The following is a 23527-nucleotide window of genomic DNA, read 5'->3' as shown; positions in this document are numbered from 1 at the left end:
GGACTAAGCACATTTCTGTCAAGTATCATATGTTTAGAGAAAAAGTTGTAGAAAAAGAAATTAGATTGGAGTATGTGAGCACTAAAGAGTAGATTTTGGATATATTCACTAAGCCTCTTCCCAAAGATACTTTCGAGTATTTACATGGTATGCTTGGGGTTATGCCCCTTCCTACATTAGAATAGAAGATGCAAGAGTGCATCAATCTAGTGTAACAAAGCACCATTGTTTGTCTAGACTGAATACTAATGCTTCCTATATGGGGGAGTATCTATGATGGACAGAGTCGTCTAAGACTTTTGTTGATGTTGTTTGAATAGTTTCCTTTGACACTTGAGCTAGAAAGTTGTTGCTAAGTTTGATGCAAAGATGTTGGTTGCAGAAACTTTTGATATTGATGTTAATGTGGGAGAAGTTTGGTATGAAAAACATTATGCCAAAGGGGGAAAAAAATTAATATTAAATATAGTATGCTAAGGCAAAATTTTGGCATAAGCACAGTATGCGGACTGACAATTTGGTATTGAGCACGTTGAACTATATCAATGGGGCAGAATGATTGATAAAGAGGATTTGAAGACTAACAATATTTTGTTGGTACTATTGGAACTAGAATATTTTCATCTATGTTTCTATCAATGCCAAAGGGGGAGATTGTTGGAAGATTGGGGAGACTGTTGGAAGATTGGTTGGAAGTATGAATATTGATGATATTACTATGGGGGAGTACTACTATGATGATATGTTACATTCATGGTTGAGTTTTTCATTGACATCAACATAGTAGTTTTATGTGGTATCTAACAAAAGAAAAATGGAAAGATCAAGTTGGTACTAATAGCTAGTTGAAGAAACAATAGGAAATATTGAATTTTAATTGGCCAGACGACTTATTGTTCAACAAATGGATGGCAAATATTACCCAATAAAATCAACTGATAGCTTATGAAACTAATGAAAGTGATGTAGACCCAAATGAATTATAAATAATAAATGCACCAAAAGAAAGAAAAGAAGATCAACCAGTTGTAGACAATGAAGCAGTTAGTCAAACTGATGATATGGCAGTAGAAAAACCAATTGTAACTATTGGCTTGTCAATTCAAGATATTTTGGAGGGAGATCTACGAGTTATATTGAGTTTCCAAATATCAGAACCAGATACCTCATATGCAAATCAAGCTATCCCATAGTTGAAAAAGAAATTACAACAAGAAGTTGCAATAGAATAGGCCCCACAAAAAGAAGATTCACGATGTAAACATTTTGTTGCACAAAGTTTTGTCTTATTATGATAGTAACCTTTTGTATGTAATATATTTTTTCCTTAAGGATAGTTGTCATTTTTCTCTTAGCCTAAATCTTGTTGCATCTCATGTTATATAAATGAGATCCCAAGGCTAGAGAAATGGTCTGAACTCTTATATAATTTTTAGTATTTTTCTAGTCTTGTATTTGGTCCAGTTTTCTTGATGTTAATTTTTTTATGTATAATTCTTTGTTAATCTAAGAGTATATTAACATTGAATGATCATGTTGTCTTTTCTTAGATTTTTCTGGTTTATATATCAGTGTTGCATGATTTTAAATGAAAATTAATACAAAGGAGAGTTACCACCATATCTATTATCTTTGAATCTTTTCTTCATTGTTATTAGATGGTTATCTTGAGATTGTATGAGTGAAGGTTATTCAATTTAATGCAACTAGGATAGGTTATATATCAGTTTTGTATTTTTTTTAATTCAATAAATTAAGTAAATGCTGAATTCAGTATGGTGATAGGATTTCTAGTCAGTAAGAAGGAAATGCATAAGAATAAAATTTAGGGTAAGTTGCTGGTAATATTGATTGCAATGCAATTGATCAAACCAAAATTGTTGAGTAGAATCTGAATGCCAATAGATGAGGCACTAATCATTTATTTAGTTTGTATGAAAAGAGATCATAGAATTGCATAAAGCAAAAATTCAAAATCCAAATCAAATTTACTTCCATGTATGAAGAATTTAATAGTTGGTCATCACATGTTTTCATTTAAGCTCTTTGTGTTCTGGATAGTTGTTGTAACCCAGACTTACCTATAAATTTGAGAAGAATTGTGGCCAAATACCTGCTATAGAGGATAATTATTGTGAAATAACATTAGTAAGTGAGTGAAGTGTGAAGATAATATCTAGTATTGAACCCTTTTATCCCTTAGGTGCACCCACCTTGGTTTTGTAGAACCTAAAGAGTAGAAGATCCTTCTAATTTAGTTGAAGTTGGGACCAAATATGAGGACTTCTTAGTTGAATATAGGAAATAGCTAACCCTTAGACTAATTTGCTCTTCATTATCCTAGTATTAAGTATTCTATTGCTTGGTAGTTTTGAAACACCAACAAAATGGTGACTCTACTAGGGAGTTGTTCAAAACATGTTGATGTCTAAAAAGTATTGTAGTCTCTGGTGCTATTTTTATGTATATGTCCCTTTTTAGTTTCTTTAAAATATTGCACATGTTTGTATTGGATTTTTCTAGTGAAGAACCTTGAGAATTTATAAAGTTCCCAATACCACAGGTGTAGACTAATGTATACCATCCTTAACAAAGTGTCTTATCTATCAAGAAAGAGTTACAATCCCAAAAGCCTTTTTGATTATCCCTTTTGTGTGGCAGATCTATCTCATATTATCCTATGATATTTTCTCTGAGTCCAAAGCTATTTTGTGTTCTATTTTCCCTAGAATAGGGTGACAACTTAGTCAAGGTTTTGAAGCTAGTGTTTAAGAGAAAAAATATGTAAGCCTATACAAGAGCCAATCTAGAAGTGCCATTATATATTGATTTAACTCAGGGGGGTAGGAAGAACCAAAATAATAATAAAAAGGAAGATCCAAATCCTACTTGGAAACCCAGAGATAGTATATCAGTGAAATCTCAATAGAAACCTATGGTAGGGAGAGAATTTTCTTCATTAAGCTTTGAATAAGAAATAACAAGACTCTTGGGAGGGATTTTTAGTACCCTACTATAGGAAGAAGGAGCATATCATGATAAAAATGTGTCCTCGGTGGGGGATGTGTTGTCTAGACTAGATGTGATAAAAGAAATGAATCATAGGCTGGCATCTAGGAATGGTATGGAAAACTCTTTCAATCCTAGGTAGGTTCCTTATATGGAAACAAACCTCGTAGATCTTGATGATCTAGTAGATTCAAAAGCAACCTCTGCATACCCAAAAGAGGTATACTCAGAGATTGAAATCCTTAAGAAATGGGTTGCAGAGATGATGTCAAACACATTTGTTTGGAGAGAGAGAGAGAGAGAGAGAGAGAGAGAGAGAGAGAGAGAGAGAGAGAGAGAGAGAGAGAGAGAGAGAGAGAGAGAGAGAGAGAGAGAGAGAGAGAGAGAGAGCGAGCGAGAGAGCGAGAGAGAGAGAGAGAGAGAGAGAGAGAGAGAGAGAGAGAGAGAGAGAGAGACCATGAATGCTCCAATTGAGAGATAATTTTCTTAGAAGGATGGCTACTTTGAAAGAGCAGAAAAAGAAACTAGAAGAAAGAACTTTTGTTCTGCATGTTGATATTTTTGGAGATATAGATAATTTGAGAACCAAGGTTCAAGAATAAGAAAAACTCCTTAGTTAGAGACAAGAACCTATGATATCTCAAGTTGAACCTTACAAGCCTGTTCAGCCAAACCTTGTAGACCTAACTATAAAAAATACTGATAAAGGAAAATGAAAGGTTGTAGGGATTTAGATAAATGAACCTCAAGCTATCCCAAAAAAATATACAAACCCTCCTATGTCTAAATTAGATTTGGATCTAGAAAAGGCCAAAAGGGAGATTGAAGATTTAGCCAAGGAGCTTGAGAAAGTTGAAAACGAAGCACATGCAACAAAGACTAGAAGGAAGATCCAATTTATTAAATCCAATTCTTCCTTCACTTCATGGCCTAATTTTTCCACTCAAGCCACAACTTTTGTCCCCACTTGTGAACCAATAGTCCCTAGCCAAAATGTGTCTCAATCTGTACCTGCTTCATCATCTACCACTAGTACTTAGTGTTGGAAGCATGAATGATAATAGCATTCCTATGGGGGAGTATTCTAGATATGTTATGATGATGATATGTTACATTTATGACTAAGTTTTTCATTGATGTTAACATAGCAGAATTCTAAGCTATCTAACAGAACAACAGTGGAAAAATCAAGTTGGTGCGGATGGCTAGTTGAGTGTTCTCACTATTCAAGGTTATGAGAGATACTTCTGAGGATCTAGTATATGCAGTTAATGTTAGATGAATAAATTTTAAGTCTGGAAGAATTTATGTAGGTTTTGGTGATGTCTATTTTGAGATAGAGTTTATAGAGGCATATTCTGGTAAACTTGCTATATCTCTTAGCAGAATTTTAATTCTGAGAATTGAGGTTGAGGATGTGAAAATACATGTTGAAAATGACATAGCTAATTTTTCTCATCATAATGACTATAAAAATTTCACTTAAAGAAAAAATCACCCAAGATCAAGGAACTCAAGCACAAGCACAACAGTAGACGAAGAAGAGTGTGATCAACATGAGAATATGTTATCTCAAGCATGTACATAGACACTAGGAGAGCCTATATATAATGGCCTCTAAGATGCATTTAGAATGTGTCTAGAATGTACTAGGAGATAAGCATGACAACTAAGCACATATCCTCCACAATGAGAGGATCAGCATGATGAGGTGTCTCATGTGTGTAGATGTTGTAGACACCATGTGCTCAAATAAAGTTCTTACTCCTATGTTGTGGACACCATGTGCATAATTAGAGTGCTAACTCCTATGTTGTAGACACCATGTACATAATTAGAGTGCTAACTCCTATGTTGTCAACATGACAACTCATAAAAGTATGCATACTCCTAGGTTACTAATAAATAAATAATGCATTAACCTAAGTAAACTTAAGTAAAGTGTGAATAGTAAATACATATTTACACCAACACCCCCCCCCCCCTTAAGTGAAACTTAGGGGAATGCCCTTAAGCTTACAAAATCTAGGATGAAATGCATAATGGATCCGAGCATGTTAGGTACCCATGTACATAATGAAATGCAATCTCTCATAAAGTGGAGAAAGAAGGAAAACCTCATGGGAAAAACCCTCCCCCAAAAAGAGAGATGAAACGAAAGATGCATGGATGGATAGAGCAATCAAGACCCCCCCCACCCCCCCCCCCCCCCCCCCCCCCACCCCCCCCCCAAAGGAGAGTTCCAACCAATGATATCTTCTCCGATGTAGAAGCTGATCCAAGAGCATTGAATGGTGTTTCTCCCCTTTGGAAGAAACAATGCCATTAGTATAAATGAAATTCTTTCAATGTGTGTGGAAAGAATCTCATAGATAAGTGTATTCTCTAAAACCTGCTCAACATTCCCTATCTAGGATGAATGAAGAACCTATCCCAAAGAACATACTATCTCCTCAAATGATAAAGAAACCCTCTACAATTGTTGTTCATAAGTATCCACAATCACATCAATCTGTGAAGATCAATCATGTAGAGAATGGACAGGAGGGTCGAAGTGAGCCCTTGTGACAATTGAAGAAGAGTTTACTTCATCAAAGAGAAGATTAATATAATGAATTTTTTCCTCCAAATCTACTAAGTGTGTCCACAAATAAACCTGCAATGGCTGCCAAGAAGTCATCCACTGATGTTGGAGTTGGAAGACTAGGTGTACACTTCTGTGCTGGATGAGTTTTTTGACCTTCTAAATGTGATGCAAAATCTGATTTGCACCAGCAAGCTTTAATCTTCACCTACAAAATATATCTCCTACAAGCCTGATGGCCAAAAAATTACAAAAAATAATGCAGATCTAAAAAAAATTGTAGAGATGCAAATGTAAAAAAATGTAGATCTTAAAATGAAATGTACAAATCTGAAATGATCATACCAATTTTGAAAATCAGGCCTTCAAGTTTTTGGTTTGCAAAAAAAATTTGCCTCAAAATAGACTTTGTCCCAACATAGGCAAATTTATACCCAATTTTCACCAAATTGATGTTCCAGATGTAATGGTGAGGTCCGATTTGGCTCTAGACGCTCCCAATTTTTGTGGATTCTCTAGATTCAGGTCGAGGTGTTGAAGCAAGAATGGTCTCGAATGGCTATGTAAAGAGAATCTCCCCAAAAGCTCTAATACCATTTAAGAATTTGGTATATCTCTGATACCACGTAAGAATTTGCCTTAGAGGAAAATTCACCCAAGATCAAGGAACTCAAGCACAAGCACAACAGTAGACTAAGAAAAGTATGATCAATATGAGAATATATTATCTCAAGCATGTACATACACACTAGGAGAGCATGTATATAAAGGCTTTTAAGATGCACCTAGAATGTGTCTAGAATGTACTAGGAGTTAAGCATGACAACTAAGCACATATCCTCCATAATGAGAGGATAAGCATGATGAGGTGTCTCACGTGTTTAGATGTTGCAGACACCATGTGCTCAAATAAAGTGTTTACTCCTATGCTATAGACACCATGTGCATAATTAGAGTGCTAACTACTATGTTGTAGACACCATGTGCATAATTAGAGTGCAAACTCTTATGTTGTCAACATGACAACTCACAAGAGTGTGCATACTCCTAGGTGACTAATAAATAAATAATGCTTTAACCTAAGTAAATTTAAGTAAAGTTTAAATAGTAAATACATATTTACACCAACAATGACACATGTATGGAAAGTTATTTAATTTGCAAGGAAAAATATTAATGTTATCACTAAGTGTAATGTGTTCTTAATATGGTCCTATAATAATTAAATGAGGTGGTCTTATAGCTAAATCAGGGAATTATTTTATGGATTTGATATAAAGGAAGGACATTTCCTTTATCATGGAATGGAATAATGAATTAATGTGAAGTGATTGTAAGAAACAGTAAGATCAGAATGCAAAGTTGAGCATAGCATAACGGTAATGAAGGAAACTTCATTGCCGAGGTTTTATTGTGTGATCTGAGGTTTAATATTTGGATCTTAGGTTCATGACCTTGTCTACAAGGTTTGACAGTGGGTGGTTTAGTTGAAAGCACAAGGAAAGAGGAACATAAAAGTAAATTGCTTGTTTTTTTAGTGAGTTCTTCTTGTAGTTGAAATTGCATGTTTGGGTAGTGGGCTCTTCTTGCATACATTATACTACAACTCCTAGCAGGGTTGGCACAACTCCTAACAGGGATTCAAAGTAGGGACTCATATGTGCTAAATTTTGTAATAGACTCCTAATAGATTCCATCCTCTAATGAGGAATATCTATATTAGTACATTGTCTTGTGGGCATCATTTCCACCAAGGTTTTCCCTCTGATCAAGGGTTTCCCTAGTCAACATATCTAGTGTAATTGTGTATGTGCATCTTTGTATGGTTGTTGTTTACTTTGGTTGAATGGTTAAGTTTATTTAAAGAAGATAAATGTTTTGATTGTTGGATAAATGATTCCCCCCACCCCCACCCCTCTTAGTTATCTTGGTAAACTATTATTTCTAATACTTGATACTAGAGCATCAGGTCTGTTGGGACTCAAAATTGAAGCCCCGATTTTGAGTACCATTAAAAAAATTAAGCCCTTTAAGAACTTTTTAATGCATGTGTACTCAACTATACTCATGAGGCCTAAGAGGTGTTTAATTTTTCTAACACCTTGCATTCAGTACATCTATGGGTTCCATAATGATAAATTTCCATTCCAAGTCATTCTGTGAAGTCTCATTTTTGCTTGAGTGTCAAACAACAACACGAGGCTATATTTGTAATTGAATATCTCATGCTTAGTAATGTTTCATGAATCACCACTTTGGGACTGTTTAGTTTAGTTTCCATACCAGAGAGCCTATGCTTCAGATTTTGAGTCATTTCGAATTCGTTTGACTAGGTTTGAAATCCTTTACAGTTGGTCATTTATTGATGTCATGTTGATGCAATGTTTTCTGAATTCTAGGAAGCCCTGTTTGACTTGTTATAATTTTGACCCAGTTTACTAAATTGAGAAAATTCCTTTTGTGTTGCATTTTAGAGTCAGAGACTTGCTATGTTTCAATTTTGAGCTTATGATGAATCTGTTTGTTCAGTTTTTGAACATGATTCCAAATGTAACTTGTAACTTTTTACTGGAGTCAAGAAGTGCAGATTTGTCAGTACCCCTATTTGTGATGTCATAACTTTGAATCTATGATAGGTGAGATCAAATAGATTGTGTCACTATATTCTCCTCTTAAAATATTTTAAGTGTGTTAGTTTGCAAGTTTTGACAAATTCATCTCCACACTTTCCTAGGTCCATTCCATTTACAAAAATCACCTTTTTACCAGTGTTTCTAGTCTGCAAATTCTGAGTATCCCACTTTGACCACTCACCAAATGCATCATATTATTCATCATGAGCCCTAATCACAGATTTATAATCTCCTCATGATAGTGAACCCATGCCCTAGTTTCTATTTTTCCAAGTATCAATTTGCCCATTTTTTGAAGCCAAAATAGAACGTGATTTATTATTTTCTGACATGTTTGTTTGCAGGAAGTTCTGAGAGGGCAACTTTGATAGTCAATATCTTTTGACAAAGAATTTATCATGAAATGAGATTCGACAAGGTAGAAGTGTGTGGAACAAATAATCATTGTGTTTGATTCTAGAGCTCAATTAGGTGTTATGGTTAGTTTTTAAGGCCAATCAAAGGACCTCCTAGCACAAAATTGACAATCTTCAAGTAAATGATAAAATAAGTTTTAAATGATCATTCAGTGGTCAATTTTGATTTTCATGATGATGATGGACTCAGTGCATCAGTTTGAATGACCAGTTGTTTGAAAATAAAAATAAAATTTAGTCAGACCCACTTTGGGGCCCAACTAAATGGTATTAGACAGATAAGGTATATTGGAGATTAAAAATATTCTAAAGGAAAGGGTTATAATAATTGTAATCATTATAAATTCCAATATGGGTGCACATCATTCATGAAGTAGATGAAGAAGAAAGTATGTAAGGAATCGTGATTGATTTGAGTTGTTCTCCCCACCTTAGTTGACCATTCTAAGTTTTTCAAAACACATTGGAACCCTTGTTAATGGGAGGGCTATATTTCTTGAGAGTGTAAATTTGAAAGCAGCAAATTGATTGGTACTAATAAGTGTCCTTCACCAATTAATTTTTGTAAATGCTTTATTGACCAACCTTTATATCTCAAGAATTTCCTAGAAAGTTACATTAGTAGAGAACAAGAGTTCACCTATTCATGTTGAAATTCGTAACACACTTTTGGAACCAAATCTCCCTGGTGGGGAACAAAGTTTATTCTAGAGTTATTACTTAAGATAAAATCTGACACTACATAGATATAGACAATCCATCAATAATGCTTCCACTCAACTAAATACCAGTTGCTATAAACCATTTCAACTCCTATAAACATAGGACAAATACCCCACATAAGATACATAAAGAGAAATGAAATGAAGGGAGGAGGATTAGCATTACACCTAGTTGTCTGGCACATTTTAAAAGTTGTATTATTAAACTTCTCAATGATCAAATGCAGAGGGCTCCTCCAAACTTCCCAAAACGTAATTGATAAAATTTAGGATCCTTTTTGCAACTGATCGTCCCCATGGAATTCCTAAATTTTATTGCAAAGAAAATTTAGCACTTGAAAACTGTATGTAAAGAAGCTTTGAAACTTTTGATGAAAATATATGTGTCTCCATGGTAGGAAAAGTGTTAACGCAAGTGCAAAAGCTCCAAGTCCACTGTTCCAACAACAATTTGGTTATAACAATAAGAAGTGTTGGCCTAGAGATGCTTGAATGAGACTGATGAAACATGATGTTAATCTTGGAAGGAGTGTATTTTGGGATATAAAGAACAGACTTCCTTGTAGTATAACAACATTAGAGTGGGAGAATAGTTTTGATTTTGTGTATAGCAAAGATAATCCTAATCTGCTTCTCAGCATGTGTGGATTTGAAGTTTGTATATTGCCTAAAATAAGAATGACTTAAGAAGCATTAAGCAACTTAAAGGATGGAGCCTAGAATCTACAAAAATGAACAAATTAAAGAGTGCACTATTGCTTATTTCTTGTGTATTGATGAAAAAGTCTCCCATGTTGAAAAAGAATAAAGATAATATAGTTTTGAAGTCCAAGATTCCATGTATTCCTATATTCAATTTTTTAGGGGGCATTCCACATACGAGAGTAGGATATTTGTCTCTTGTGGTTTCCCAAGAGAAGAGGCTTGATTTGGTGGCTAAGAGAAAGAGGACAATGTTGTATGAGCATTCAACTCCATGTTTTGGGAGTGACAATTTTGGGAGCCACAAGATTTGGTAGAAGAAATGAGAAATTGTTGAAGAGTGAGGAGATCACCCATGATGGCATAGAGGAAGCCCATGGCCTTTAAGGAGTCTCAGGCCAAATGGAGGAGATGGTCAATTTGGATAATTGATTTTAAGGAAGGCAGTAGCCCAAGTCAAATGTAAGGGAATACATATAAAGGAATATCTTGAATTGCAGATCCCTCCCTCCTTTTTAACCCACTAAAGGCAAGAAGTTTTGGCACAGATATATGGCGAGAAAATATAGTTCTCCAATAGTCAAAAATTTTAATCGCTTCTGAATTGTCAGTAAATAAGTGCATGGAATATTTGGAAGCAGTCTGTCAAAGTCCTGAACAAAATGGTCTCTATTATTCAAAAATAGTATTCTAGCCAAGTAAACTAGGAAACTGCAGAGAAAAATACAACGGATATCCTTGAGGGAAATAGATGCAGAGAAAAAATGCAAGTATGTGGTCTCATGCTTTTGCAAGAGTTCAAATTTTTTTTGCATTCTTGTGACCTATTTTGCATAGCGAGGTGTAGCGGCATGGACCAGTGAACAAAAGGAAAGAAGCTAAAGGAAAGAACGGGCTTATTAGATATATCCCACATTGCCCCTGTTAATGATTTTATAATGTTTATATACAAAAGCATCCACATATAGACTTGTCTCAAGGACATTGCCTTTTAGAACGCAAGGCTAATTCATTGAGGGGCCCACATGTGTCCAATTGGAGGTGACCACAGGTAAAATGTTGAACAAAAATGCAGACAAAGTATGGTGATGTCAAACAATGATTAGACCTGAGGAGCAATTGCAAGGAGACACATGGCATCCATTAGATTATGACACATGGCACAAATTTTAAGAAAGAAGTGATGTTGTAGGGCCCAAGATGGAGCCATCAGATATCACCACGTGGTGAGATCTGATGGCTTGCGCATTCCCAAATAGTGAAGATGCAAGGAAGATAAATAATGTGCAAAAGTACCAAGCCACAACATGGCAGTGGTTCCTAGTCCCTAGTGATGTGGTAGGCATAGTCCTCATCTCATAATGGAGTGCCACGTGTAAACAATGTGGCAGGTGTAGCTTGAGTAGTGATGTGGTAGTCTGATGGCAATCGAGTAGCCAATGAGAAGTTGCCATGTGGAAGTGCCTGGTTGACCATTCAAAGGGTGCCACATGGTGCCCAATGGTAGGTGAAGAGGTAGGGGTTGTACCAATAAGGTGCTACCACATGGTAGCTCGATCAAAGAAAGTTGACCCAAAATGGAAGCTAGAAGGAAAATTCAGAAAGGTTTTAAAAGTTGATTAAAAAGGATTTTTCAAAAATGGGGGTCACATACATGTTTTAAATTGAAAAGCGGTATAAGCTAAAGTTGGAATTTTAGATTATTTTAAATTTTTGAAAAATTTAAGTTGGAGACCAAATACCTTCAATAGGGGTATGTTTTTCAAAATGAGATTTAGAGAGTTTTCGGTAAGCAAACATAGGCATATTATATATCACCGAAACCGAGAAAAGATGAACTTTCCATTTTTAGAATTTTTTTTTGCACAAGAAGCTGTCTATTCATGTTATAGGAGGTTTTGCCCCAAATTCCTAACTTGCAACCACATTCAAGTATCAAAGTTTAATTGTGATTTCTAGTAAGGTAATGACCTGAATATGTGTAAAAGCTTGTAAAAATGCAGTTAGCGTCAAATTTGGTTACCTTCATTTAGTTTAAACCTAGATTTTTACCAGCATTTCATGATGCAGCTTAGATATTTTGGCAAAAAAAATGGTTTTCATCATTGAATAGGAGATATTTCAAGTTGGTTACAGAATATTGATGAAAACTAAATTAGATCAAATGGGTAGAAAGATAAAAGAGGTTTTGCAACTACAAGGGATGGAATTTCAGTTGGACACATGTCATCTTTAGATCAAATCTGGGAATTCTCTCCTATATATTTCTTTCTTTCATCCATTGTAAGGGTTGGTAATTTTTAGTATGAGACCACTTTGCTGGATCCAGAACTATGATTGCACTATCATTCTTCAGCATATTTTCTCTTTTATGACAGTAGTAGTGAAAATAATAGAGAAAGTTCGAATATATTAGGTGTTTTTATGTTTTGATTTCATGCATTTCAATGTATTGTTTCAAAAGAAATGAATACAAATAAGCAAGAATTTCTTTAGTTTCATTATGATTCTTGTCTCCTATCTCAGTAATCTGCAGTCTTATGTGGTCTAGGAACAAAGAACTGAGACTCATTTGCATACCTTTAAGGTTGTATGTTAGATATGTTTTGATGTTGGAACAAAGGGCAAAGTAAATGCTTGATGTGTTTGACAGAATAGCTGGTTATTTTGAGAAGGATATTTAATAAGAATGAGGTCTTTATAAACATCGATCTCTGATTCACAAAGTGATTAGATGGATTTGATATCTAGGTGTATGAAATATGTCCTTGATATCACTAATGTATGTATTTGATTCATGAAATTTCCCAATAGATAAGGCACTAATCAGCCACAAGATCAACTTCTTCTTACTGTTGCATATTTGGGGTTTTTCTAAAATCAAAATCATTAATCAAACATCTTTCCCTTTCATTTTGAAGAGCTAAAAATGATGCCCTCGCTCAACTTGTGAATTTCATACATTTGTAATTTGCTACTACACATCTTAGTTATTGCATAAGTATAGGAGATTAAGGGTTTTATCTACTTTGTTAGATTCACGAATATGTTTTAGCACTGATACCATATTAATTGAATTTGAGGTCCACCTACCTAGGTTTTGCAGAGCTTGAAGTAGAAGAAGGGTTTAGCCTTATAGTTGGCCCAGTGTCTAAAATGATATGTTAAAAAAGGGAGTTAGATGCCCCTAGATGTACCTTATTCTCATCGAAATAATTTAAAATTGTCTATGTTCCAAAACACCAACAAGGTCCTTGAAGATAAAGTTTAACAACTTTGGGAGATCCATGGTGAGCATGTTTAGGAGAGATAGTCCAAATTTTGATGGAACAAATTATGACAGCTTAAAAGAAAAGATGAAGACACATCTATTATGTATGGATCTAGGATATTAGATCTTGACAAAATCAACAAAGACAATCATTGCTGAAAAAGATTTGGAAACTTGTACCAAGGAAGAAAGATATCTTTTAAGTGTGACATTAAAGCTAGAGAGGCACTATTGACTACACTTCCTAAAATTGAATACAATCATGTAAAATCACGTGTTACTTCATATTTGATTTGGAAAGCTTTAGAAACTAGTTTTGAAGGTGATGAAAATTCTAAGAAGTTGAGGCTACGAAGTTGGATTTGTGCATTTCAAGATGCTAAAATGATGGAAGATGAATCTATAAGAACATACGTAGGTAGGATATTAGAAATTACTATAGGTATTAGATCTCAAGGAGAAACAAAAGAAGATGATGAGGTAATATGGAAAATATTGAAAAGCTTAACACTACCATTTAAGCCAATAGTTCAAATGATACAATTGTTGATATCTTGCACCAAAGATTTCACAAAGGAAATGTTTCTTGGAAGACTTGGAACAATTGAAAATAAGCTTAAAGTTTCTAGAAAATTAACTAGAACTAAAACAACTTTTAGTGCCTTAAATATTCAACCTAGTCTATCAAAGAGCACAAGTGTTAGAGGAGATTATGCTAGCAATAATAGATCAGATGAGGGTAGAAATATTATGTTGACATAATGGGTATTGCACACATTGCATAATATTGTTATATTGTATTATTTTATTTTATTATGTAATGTTGCACCTAAATGGACATGCAACGTGAAAAGATTCCTATGGGATATACTTTATGAGTTGTATTGTAACATTTTGATAATATTTAATGTAATTATTTAATATTGGAGAAAAGAATTAAATTTCCAAATATTAAATGTGGGATCAATGGGGTAGGTAGCACATGGTTTATGTTATACCACTTGGTATTTTTTGGGGACTTGCTACTATATAAGCAGCCACAAGGGTAGTTTTTGGTGTGAGAAAAGTGAAAGGAAGAAGATAGAAGGAAAAAAGCAAGAGTCAAATGGGACAAAGCTTGACAAGTTAGCCAAGGGAGCATTTGTAAACGTTGGAAGTATGGCATGGGATGTGTGGATTCATACTTGTACACATGGATTGCTTGGTTGTGGCTATGGCATTGAAGGCTTCCACGGTTGTATTATAATGGTGTTTTTTTTTAATAATACATAGTGATGGACATAGAGTTGAGTTCCTTCCAGACTCAGTAAAAGTGTACAGTCTTAAAGATGATTCCTTGGTTGCATTGGGGAAAGTGAATGATCACAAGAGGTTGTACTCTTTCTCGCATTTTGTGCCCAAGTCTTCTTCAAAAGCCTTGTTATCTCAATCTAATTCAAATATGAAATTATGGCATGAGTGGTATGGTCATCTTGACTATAACTATCTTCAGCAACTTTGCACATACCACATGGTGAAAGGTCTACCTCAAATCAACTTTTCTAACGGTGAGTGTTCATCAGATTTAGTGGATATGCATCCAGAGGGGAAGTTACAGAGAGGAAAGTCTGCTAGAGCAATAGGTGTTCTACAGATGGTTCACATGGTATTAGCAGGTCCTTTTGCATTTAGCCAGGGTTGCTACATACTCACCTTAGTTGATGAGTTTTCAAGGTTCACTTGGGTCTATTTTTTGCATAAAAAGAATGAAGTGTTAGACAAGTTTCTAGACTTCAAGACTCATGTAGAATAGAAATCTAGAAAGGCCATCAAAGTACTCTGCATGGACAATGGAAACATGGATGTAAACAGAAGACTTAAGGATTTTTGAAGACATGAGGGAATTGATCTTCAGACCCCTTCAGCATTCAATCTGCATAAGACAGATCTTGCAGCTTTAAGGATTCGCACTCTTAAGTCTATGGAAAATTGCATGATTCATGCCAAGTCTCTCGATCCATCATTAGAAGCCGAAGCAATCTCAAGTGCCACTCGCATTCTTAATCATTCTCCTCATCCAGCCTTAGATGGTAAAACTCCTTTTGAGGCATGGTGCAGTAGAAAACCTATTGTGACACACTTCAGAGTGTTCGATTGTCCTGCGTGGGCAAAGAGATCTTCCAGGAGATGCAAGGCACAGTCATCTTGGCCTTGTACCTTCATTGGTTATGAAGATGGTGTGAAGGCATACAGACTTTTAGATCCTAAGACTCATCAGATATTTTTGGAGAAGGATGTATATTTTGAGGAAATTTCAGCTAGCTTGTCCTCTACTCCTCTTCACACATCATACAATGTGGAAACTGATAGTGACACCAGCGATAGTGCTTCAATAGATTTAGACACATGGGATTCTATCGACAGTTACAGTGAGAGGTCACTACATCAGTTTAGTCCACATGCATACATAGCCACAATGATAGGTCCAGAATAGCAGGGTACATCTAGTCTTCCAGATACAAGTTTAGTGACAGATTTAAGGGATAGTAGTCATGATCTACCTCTTCTTCTTGATGTAGAATTACCTTCTTCAGTTGTCACAAGGGTTGAATCTGACTCTCTTGTTCATTCTCTACATGATTGATCCTTTCAGGTTGAAGTGATTGTGAATACTTATGATCAGCAGTTGCAGCAGGATTCTTCATCAGTTGCAGAGATAGACAGTTCTTTGGGACAGGTTCTTCAGCCAATTGAGAAAGTTTCAGAGACATCACTTATTCATGGAATTCTTTCCACACACAGTAGAAGTGTCTCATTTGTACCCTTGGCATTGTTTCTTCCTAAGGGGAGGAACACCATTCTATAATCTTGGATCAGCTTCTTCATCGAAGCAGTCGCTATTCGGCATTCTTCTTTGGGGGGGGATCCTATCCTGTCTCTCTTCTTCTTCTCATCATTCTCTTATGTATATACTGGATGTATGTCATAATGGGGGGGTCTTGATTACTCCATCCATCCATGCATCCTTATTTATCTCTCTTTTTAGGGGAGGGTTTTTCCCACACGGTTTTCCCTCTTTCCTCGCTTTATGGGAGATTGCATATCATTATGTACAATGGGTACCTAACATGGCCTAGTAGTTGGGACACATATTGCATTTCATCCTAGATTTTGTAAGCTTAAGGGCATTCCCCTAAGTTGCACTTAAGGGGGGGTCTTGGTGTAAATAATTATTTACTTATTACACTTACTTAAGTTTTACTTAGGTTAATGCGTTATTTAATTATTTTGCATTATTTTATTATTATTTTAGGTGAGACACTTAGGAGTTTGTGTACTCTCATTGAATTATGCAACTCTAATTATGCACATGGTGTCTACAATACAGGAGTATGCATCATTCACTGAGTTGTCATATTGACAACATAGTTATCCTTACTCCTCATTTAGCACATGTTTTCTACACCACTGATTTGCGTGCTACACCATTGTAGGCTTATCCTCACATCATTGCACTTAATCCTGTGCTTAATGGAGGATAACCCATATCTGGTGGATATGTGCCTAGTTGTATGACATATCATGATGCTAACTTCTATGCATTATAGAAGCTCTCCTAAGGCCTTTATATTCAGGCACTCCTAGTGTACTCTCAATTTAGTTATTGAATGAATATCATTATTCTAATCATACTCTGTCTATTTTGGTGTACTGTGTGCGAGTGTTGAGTTCTTTAGTTCTTGGGTGAATTCTAGCCTAAGCCAAATTCTTACAGGATCCATTTGTGTTCACATGGATTTCTTGGTTGTGGCTATGACATTAAAGACTTCCATGGTTGTATTGTTGCTTTTGGAGGGTGGATTTTATCCCTCACTGAGGGTTTCCCAGGGTATATCTTATGTCACAATTTTTGTGGGCATGTTGCCTATTCTCTTGCATGTGGATTTCAATTGCATATTTATTTCAGATCTATTATGAGTTATGTGGAAATGGTTATATTTTTTTAGTCCAAGTTTCTTTATAGATTGAAGAAGGAGCAGCCCTTCTAGTAAGAAGAGAAAAATATGGTAAGAAAATCTTCAAATGCTAGACTTGTGATGAATATGGTCATTATACATGTAAGTGTCCTAAAAGAGAGAAAAATTATAGAGATAATTTCAAACCTAGAAGAGATAGAGAATGTTTGTATGCAAATGAAGGAGATGGTGTTGATGAACAAACAGTAATTGCTAGTGATGATGAAATTGAATTTGTAAGTATTAAAAAAGAAAGTCCAAAGAAAATGGCTTTGGTATCACTGATTGAAAAGAAATTTGATTGGATAATTGATAGTGGTTGTCCACATCACATGACTAGTAATATGAACAAATTTATTAACTTCAAAAGTCATGATGGAGGTATTATCAGAGTGGGAAACAATGTAGAATGTCAAGTTAAAGCTATTGGATCTATAACTCTTGATGGTAAGACTAACACTAAGAATTTATATTTTGTTGAAGATTTGAAGCACAATATTTTGAGTGTTGGACAACTAGTGGACAAAGGTTATTAGTTTTAGTTCATAGATAAGACATGCATGATCAAAGACAAAGATGGAAAGGTAATCAGAATAGGAACCAGATCTAGAGGTAATATATTTCATTTGAATCCTACTGAAATGACATGTTTGGTTGCTAAGGTAGATGACACTTGGATATGGCATAAGAGATTTTGTCATATAAACTTTAACAGCATTGTGAAGACTAGTAGTGTGTTTGTAGTTAGATATTTTCCTAAGATTGTAAAACCTACTAACACAATTTGCAAGGAGTGTGTTTGGAAAAGCATAATAGAACTCATTTTCCCTACAAGAAGTTTACTAGTACAGTAAAATTGGAGATTGTACACACAAATATCAATTTTTCTACAAAGACTAAAGAATTCTACGATGAAAGGTATTTTATGATTCTAGTTGATGATTTTTCTAGAATGATGTGGGTTGCATTTCTTAAAGAGAAATCTGAGGCATTTGATAAGTTCAAGATATTTAAGAATAGAGTTGAGAATGAATCTAGTATGAAGATTAAATGTTTAAGATTAGATAGAGGAGGAGAGTTTACTTTAAATGAATTTAACATTTTTTTGAAGCTAATGGAATCAAAAGACTATTATTAGCTCCAAGAACCTTTGAATAGAATGGTATAGCAGAGAGAAGAAATAGATCAATTACATAAGTAGCAAGAGCTATGCTAGCTGAGAATGATGTATCCAAGATATTTTGGAGAGAAATTGTGAATACAACAGTCTACACTATGAACAAAGTATAGGTTAGGAAAGACACAAACAAGACCCCTTATGAAATGTGGTTTGGTCACTCACCTAGAGTTAAGTATTTCAGAATTTTTGGTAGTAAGTGTTATATTAAAAGAGATGATGATATTGGTAAGTTTGATGCTAGAAGTAATGAAGGTATGTTTCTTACTTATTCATTGAAAAGAAAGGTTTATAGATGTTATAATTAGAGAGCTAAGACTATTATGGAAAGTGCAAATGTGAGAATAGATGAAAAAATCAGGATATAAGAAAGAATAGTTGATTACAATTCAAATGATGATATTGTTATTAAACCAAGGAATGATGAAGTATTCCTTAAGACTAACAATGATTTGTAGATTGAAGGAGAGCCAAGGCAAGAACAAAGCTCAAAACCTCTAGCAAAGCTAAGAGTTGAGATAGCAACTCCTACTTCAGGTAAGAATATGACAAAGAATCATACACTCGAGAAGACCATCAAAAGTAGAGATAAAGTTGTGATGACAAGAAGCAAAGTCAATGAAGAACTATGTTTAATATCTCAAGTTGAACCTAAGAATGCAAATGAAGGATGTAAAGATGACTATTAGAAAAAAGCTATGAAAGAGGAATTGGATCAAGTAGTAAAGAATGAGACATGGGAATTGGTTCCCAGACTAGCAGACAAAAATGTGATAGCAACTAAATGGGTATTTAGAAACAAGATGAATGAGCAAGGTGAAGTTGTAAGGAATAAAGAAAGACTGGTATCTAAAGGCTACTCACAGCAAGAAGGAATAGACTATGATGAGACATATTCTCATGTGGAAAGAATAAAAGTACTAAGGTTCTTCTTAGCATATGCAGCATTCAAGAAATTAAAAGTATATCATATGGATGTCAAGTTAGCATTTTTGAATGGAGAACTTGAAAAAGAGGTATACATAAAATAGCCTGAAGATTGTCCTTTGATAGATGAGAAGGACATAGTATGCAGATTGAAGAAAGAATTGTATGGCTTGAACAAAGCACCCAAAACCTAGTATGCAAGGTTGGATAAGCATTTGACAAAGCTTGGATATAGCAAAGGTAAGGCAGATAGTAATCTGTATTAGAGATAAATTGATGATGGATTGATGATTTTGGTAATATTTGTTGATGATATCATATTTGGAGAAAATGATAATGAAAGTGATAAATTTGCAGAAGAAATGAAGAAAGAATTTGAAATGAGCATAATAGGAGAGATGAAATATTTTCTAGGATTACAAAATATGCAAGAAAAAGAAGAAATATTTATTTCTCGGACTAAGTATTGAAGGACTTACTGAAAAGTTTTGGTTTGGAAACATGTAAACCCATTGGAACACCTATGGTAACTGGACACAAGTTGTCTAAAAAGGATGAGACACCTATTGTTGAATAGAAAAATTATAAATCTATGATCGAAGGATTGTAATATCTAACTCACACAAGGCCATATATAGAAAATGTAGTTGGAATTGTTGCAAGATTTCAAGTTGATCCCAAAGAAGCACATTATGCAGTAGTCAAAAGGATATTTAGATATTTAAAAGGAACACTAGATTTCAGATTGTGGTATGAAAAGTCTAATGAATTCACTTTATGTGCCTATACTAATGTTGATTGGGTAGGTAGTACGGATGACAAAAAAATCACCAGTAGTGGAGCCTTCTTTCTTAGAGGAAGATTGTGTAAGAATTTGGTATAAATCTAATACCATGTAACAATTTGGTATAGATCTAATACCATGTAAGAATTTTTCTTAGGAAAAAATCACCCAACATCAAAGAACTCAAGCACAAGCACAAGAATAGACCAAAAGAGTATGATCAAAATAACAATGTCCAAATGAATTGATGTATTGTAATTTATGTACACACTAGGAGTTCCTGTATATAAAGGCCTCTAAGATGCATCTAGAATGGTTGTAGAAAGAACTAGGAGATAAGCATGACAAGTAAGCACACATCCACTAGACGTGGATTATCCTTCATTGTAGATGAGATCATAAGTATGACAAGGTGTATGTTGTGTAGAGATTTTGTAGACACCATGTACTTAATTAGACTCCTAACTCCTATTTTGTAAACATGACAACTCACAAGAGTATGCATACTTCTATGTGACTAACTAATAAATAATAAAATAATGCATTAAGCTAAGTAAATGTAAGTAAAGTGTAAATAGTAAATACTTATTTACACCAACATGCCCCCTTAAGTGCAACTTAGGGGAATGCACTTAAACTTACAAAAGATAGGATAAAAATGTATGATGGGTCCCATCTACTAGGCCATGTTAGGTACCCATGTACAAAGCAATGCAATCTCTCATAAAGTGGAGAAAAAGGGGAAACCTACTAGAAAAAACCCTCCCCCAAAAAGAGAGATGAAAAGACAAGAGAGAAGTATGAGAAGGAAAAAAACCCCATAAGAGGAAAAAATCCCCCCCTCCCAGAAGAGAGAAGAAGTAAGGAGACAAGGTAGTCCACCCCCCCACCCCCAAAGTGGAATGTTGATCAATGATAGCTACTTCAATATAGAAGCTTATCCATGAGTACTGAATAATGTTCTGCCCTTTGGGAAGAAACAATGGCATAGGTACAAATGAGATGCTTCCCTTGTGTGTAGAAAGAATCCCAAAGGTGAATGGTGTCTATAAAAACTACTCAACTATCCTTATGTCGATGGTGATGTTCACCCCTTCCAATACTGTGGAAAAGAACATGTGTATATCTAGCAAGAATGAATGTAGAACATGCCCCAAAGAACCATCTATCTCCTCAAATGATAAAGAGACCTTCTGCAATTACTATTCATAAGGATCCACAATCATATCAACATGTGAAGACCGATCATATAGAGAATGGACAAAGGGGTCAGAGTGAGCCCTCATAACAACTGAAGAAGGATCTTCTTCATCAAAGAGAATAGGTATATCATTAATGGTGTCTCCCAAATATGCTATGTGTGACTCCACAAACAAACCTAAAATATCTGTCAAGAAGTGATCCATTGATGTTGGAACGGGAAGACTAGGTATATCCTACTATGCTGGACCTATCACTATAGCAATGGACGCATGTGGAATGCACTAATATTGTGACCTCTATGTGTATCTATCAATAGGACCCCACATATATGAATCTATTGAATCACTATTGCTAGTGTCACAATCAATTTGCACAATGTATGAAGTAGTCTCCTCAGCAAAGAGAAGATAAATGGGATTGATGATGTCTCCCACATCATTAAGGTAAGACTCTACAAACAGCCCTGCAATGGCTGGAAGGAAGTCATCCCATGAAGCTAAAGTAGGAAGACATGGTAAATCTTGTTGTACTAAATTAGGAGCATCTGTGGCTAGAACTAGAATAGTAGTAGCAACTGGAGCATCAGGAGGTGGGATCTCATCTAGAGTTGAAGGTACCATAACTGGAGTGACTGGTGGTAGAATGTCCCCTGGAAATGGAGGAACTCATGGATCTCCATATGCTTCCCAAAGAGCCATCCAAACGTCATGAGGAAAACTTGCCATACTAAATGGAGAAAAACATTCCTTACTCATACTGTTATATAGAAAGTAAAGAAGTTTAGAAAGATATGCCCAATTAGGATTAGGTGGCAATATATTTGAATAGAGATAAGGAAATACTTCCTGATATTCTCTTAGATGATCAAGTATCAAAACACTCCATTTGTGATAGTTCCTTGTTGTCAACTTTGGTCTAACACCAAACTGACATGTGTGACAAGGCTCCATGAGATCAATGAACCCCCCAAAATGCAAAAAAAATCAATCAACCCCCCAATGTATGATTGGGCACTTTATAGGTAGTGTGTGTACAATAGGGTACTTATCAAAATGTACAAAGTGAACTTCTAATTTTCTTGTTGACAATTACATTTTGAGGTTCAAATCTGGCACTAAGTACTAGAGCTTAGATGTATAACAAGTTTGAAAAGTAATCAAAGCAAGACAATGCAAAAAAGGACCTAATTCTAAAAGTGATATTTCTATCCACACAAGCCTATAATCTGATTGCAAATCTAGAAAGTAGGGGGAAAAAAAGCACTTTGAAAAAAAAAAAACCTGATTTGGAGTATGGATGAGCCCGTGCAGAGTGTTTCAAGTTGCAAAATGTGGGATTAGATAGGTATAGTCACCAAAAGATGCAACTTCTAGCAAATCTATGCACCAAAACCAAAAAGAATAGCACCACTGAAAACTTCAAGAAATTCTACCCAAAATCAAAAAAAAATTGTACCTAATTTGGAGTCCGAATGATTGAGTTATGGCCACCCAAAATCGGACTGTCAAATCATATTTGGAGAGGACAGCAAACTATGAGGTAAAATTTGATCATCAAATGACTGTCACATTAGTTCATTTTTTTACAAATGATGGTTAAACGGCCATCAAATTTAGCATAGTAATATGTTAATGTCAACAAAAATTGGGCCTTAGGTGATGCCACTGCTAACATGTTCTATACAAACTATATGAATGCTAAAAAAATCTATGATGTGGTAGAGTACAAATCTTACATGGCCATCATAAACAGGTCCTCTGACTAGGTCTATGTGGTAGCTATGGTGGATCAGTTGGTGTTGAGTTGTCTACTGCTAAATCAAATGTGATGTGGCTAGTGCCGAGAACACCACGTGGACTATCAAAAAAAGTTATGGCGATTGACTGTATGTTGCCTAAAATAGAGGAGGGCATAGAGCCGTCTAAGAGGGTGTCATGTGGCAAACACCAATGAGAGAGTGGTTAAACAACTAGGAGGGTGAGCGACTAGAATATGTTACATCAGTGCCAAAGAGTAACTTACTAGGAGTTTTAAATCCATGAAGAGTTAGAAAGTTGACGTCAGTGGTTTGCTTTTACTGGTGGGATGGATTCTCTAGTAGTGG

The sequence above is a fragment of the Cupressus sempervirens genome, chromosome 10, assembly GCF_028749045.1.
Source record: "Cupressus sempervirens isolate cs-2001-9-10 chromosome 10, ASM2874904v1, whole genome shotgun sequence".
NCBI lineage: Eukaryota > Viridiplantae > Streptophyta > Pinopsida > Cupressales > Cupressaceae > Cupressus > Cupressus sempervirens.
Note: the sequence above shows the minus strand (reverse complement) of the source record.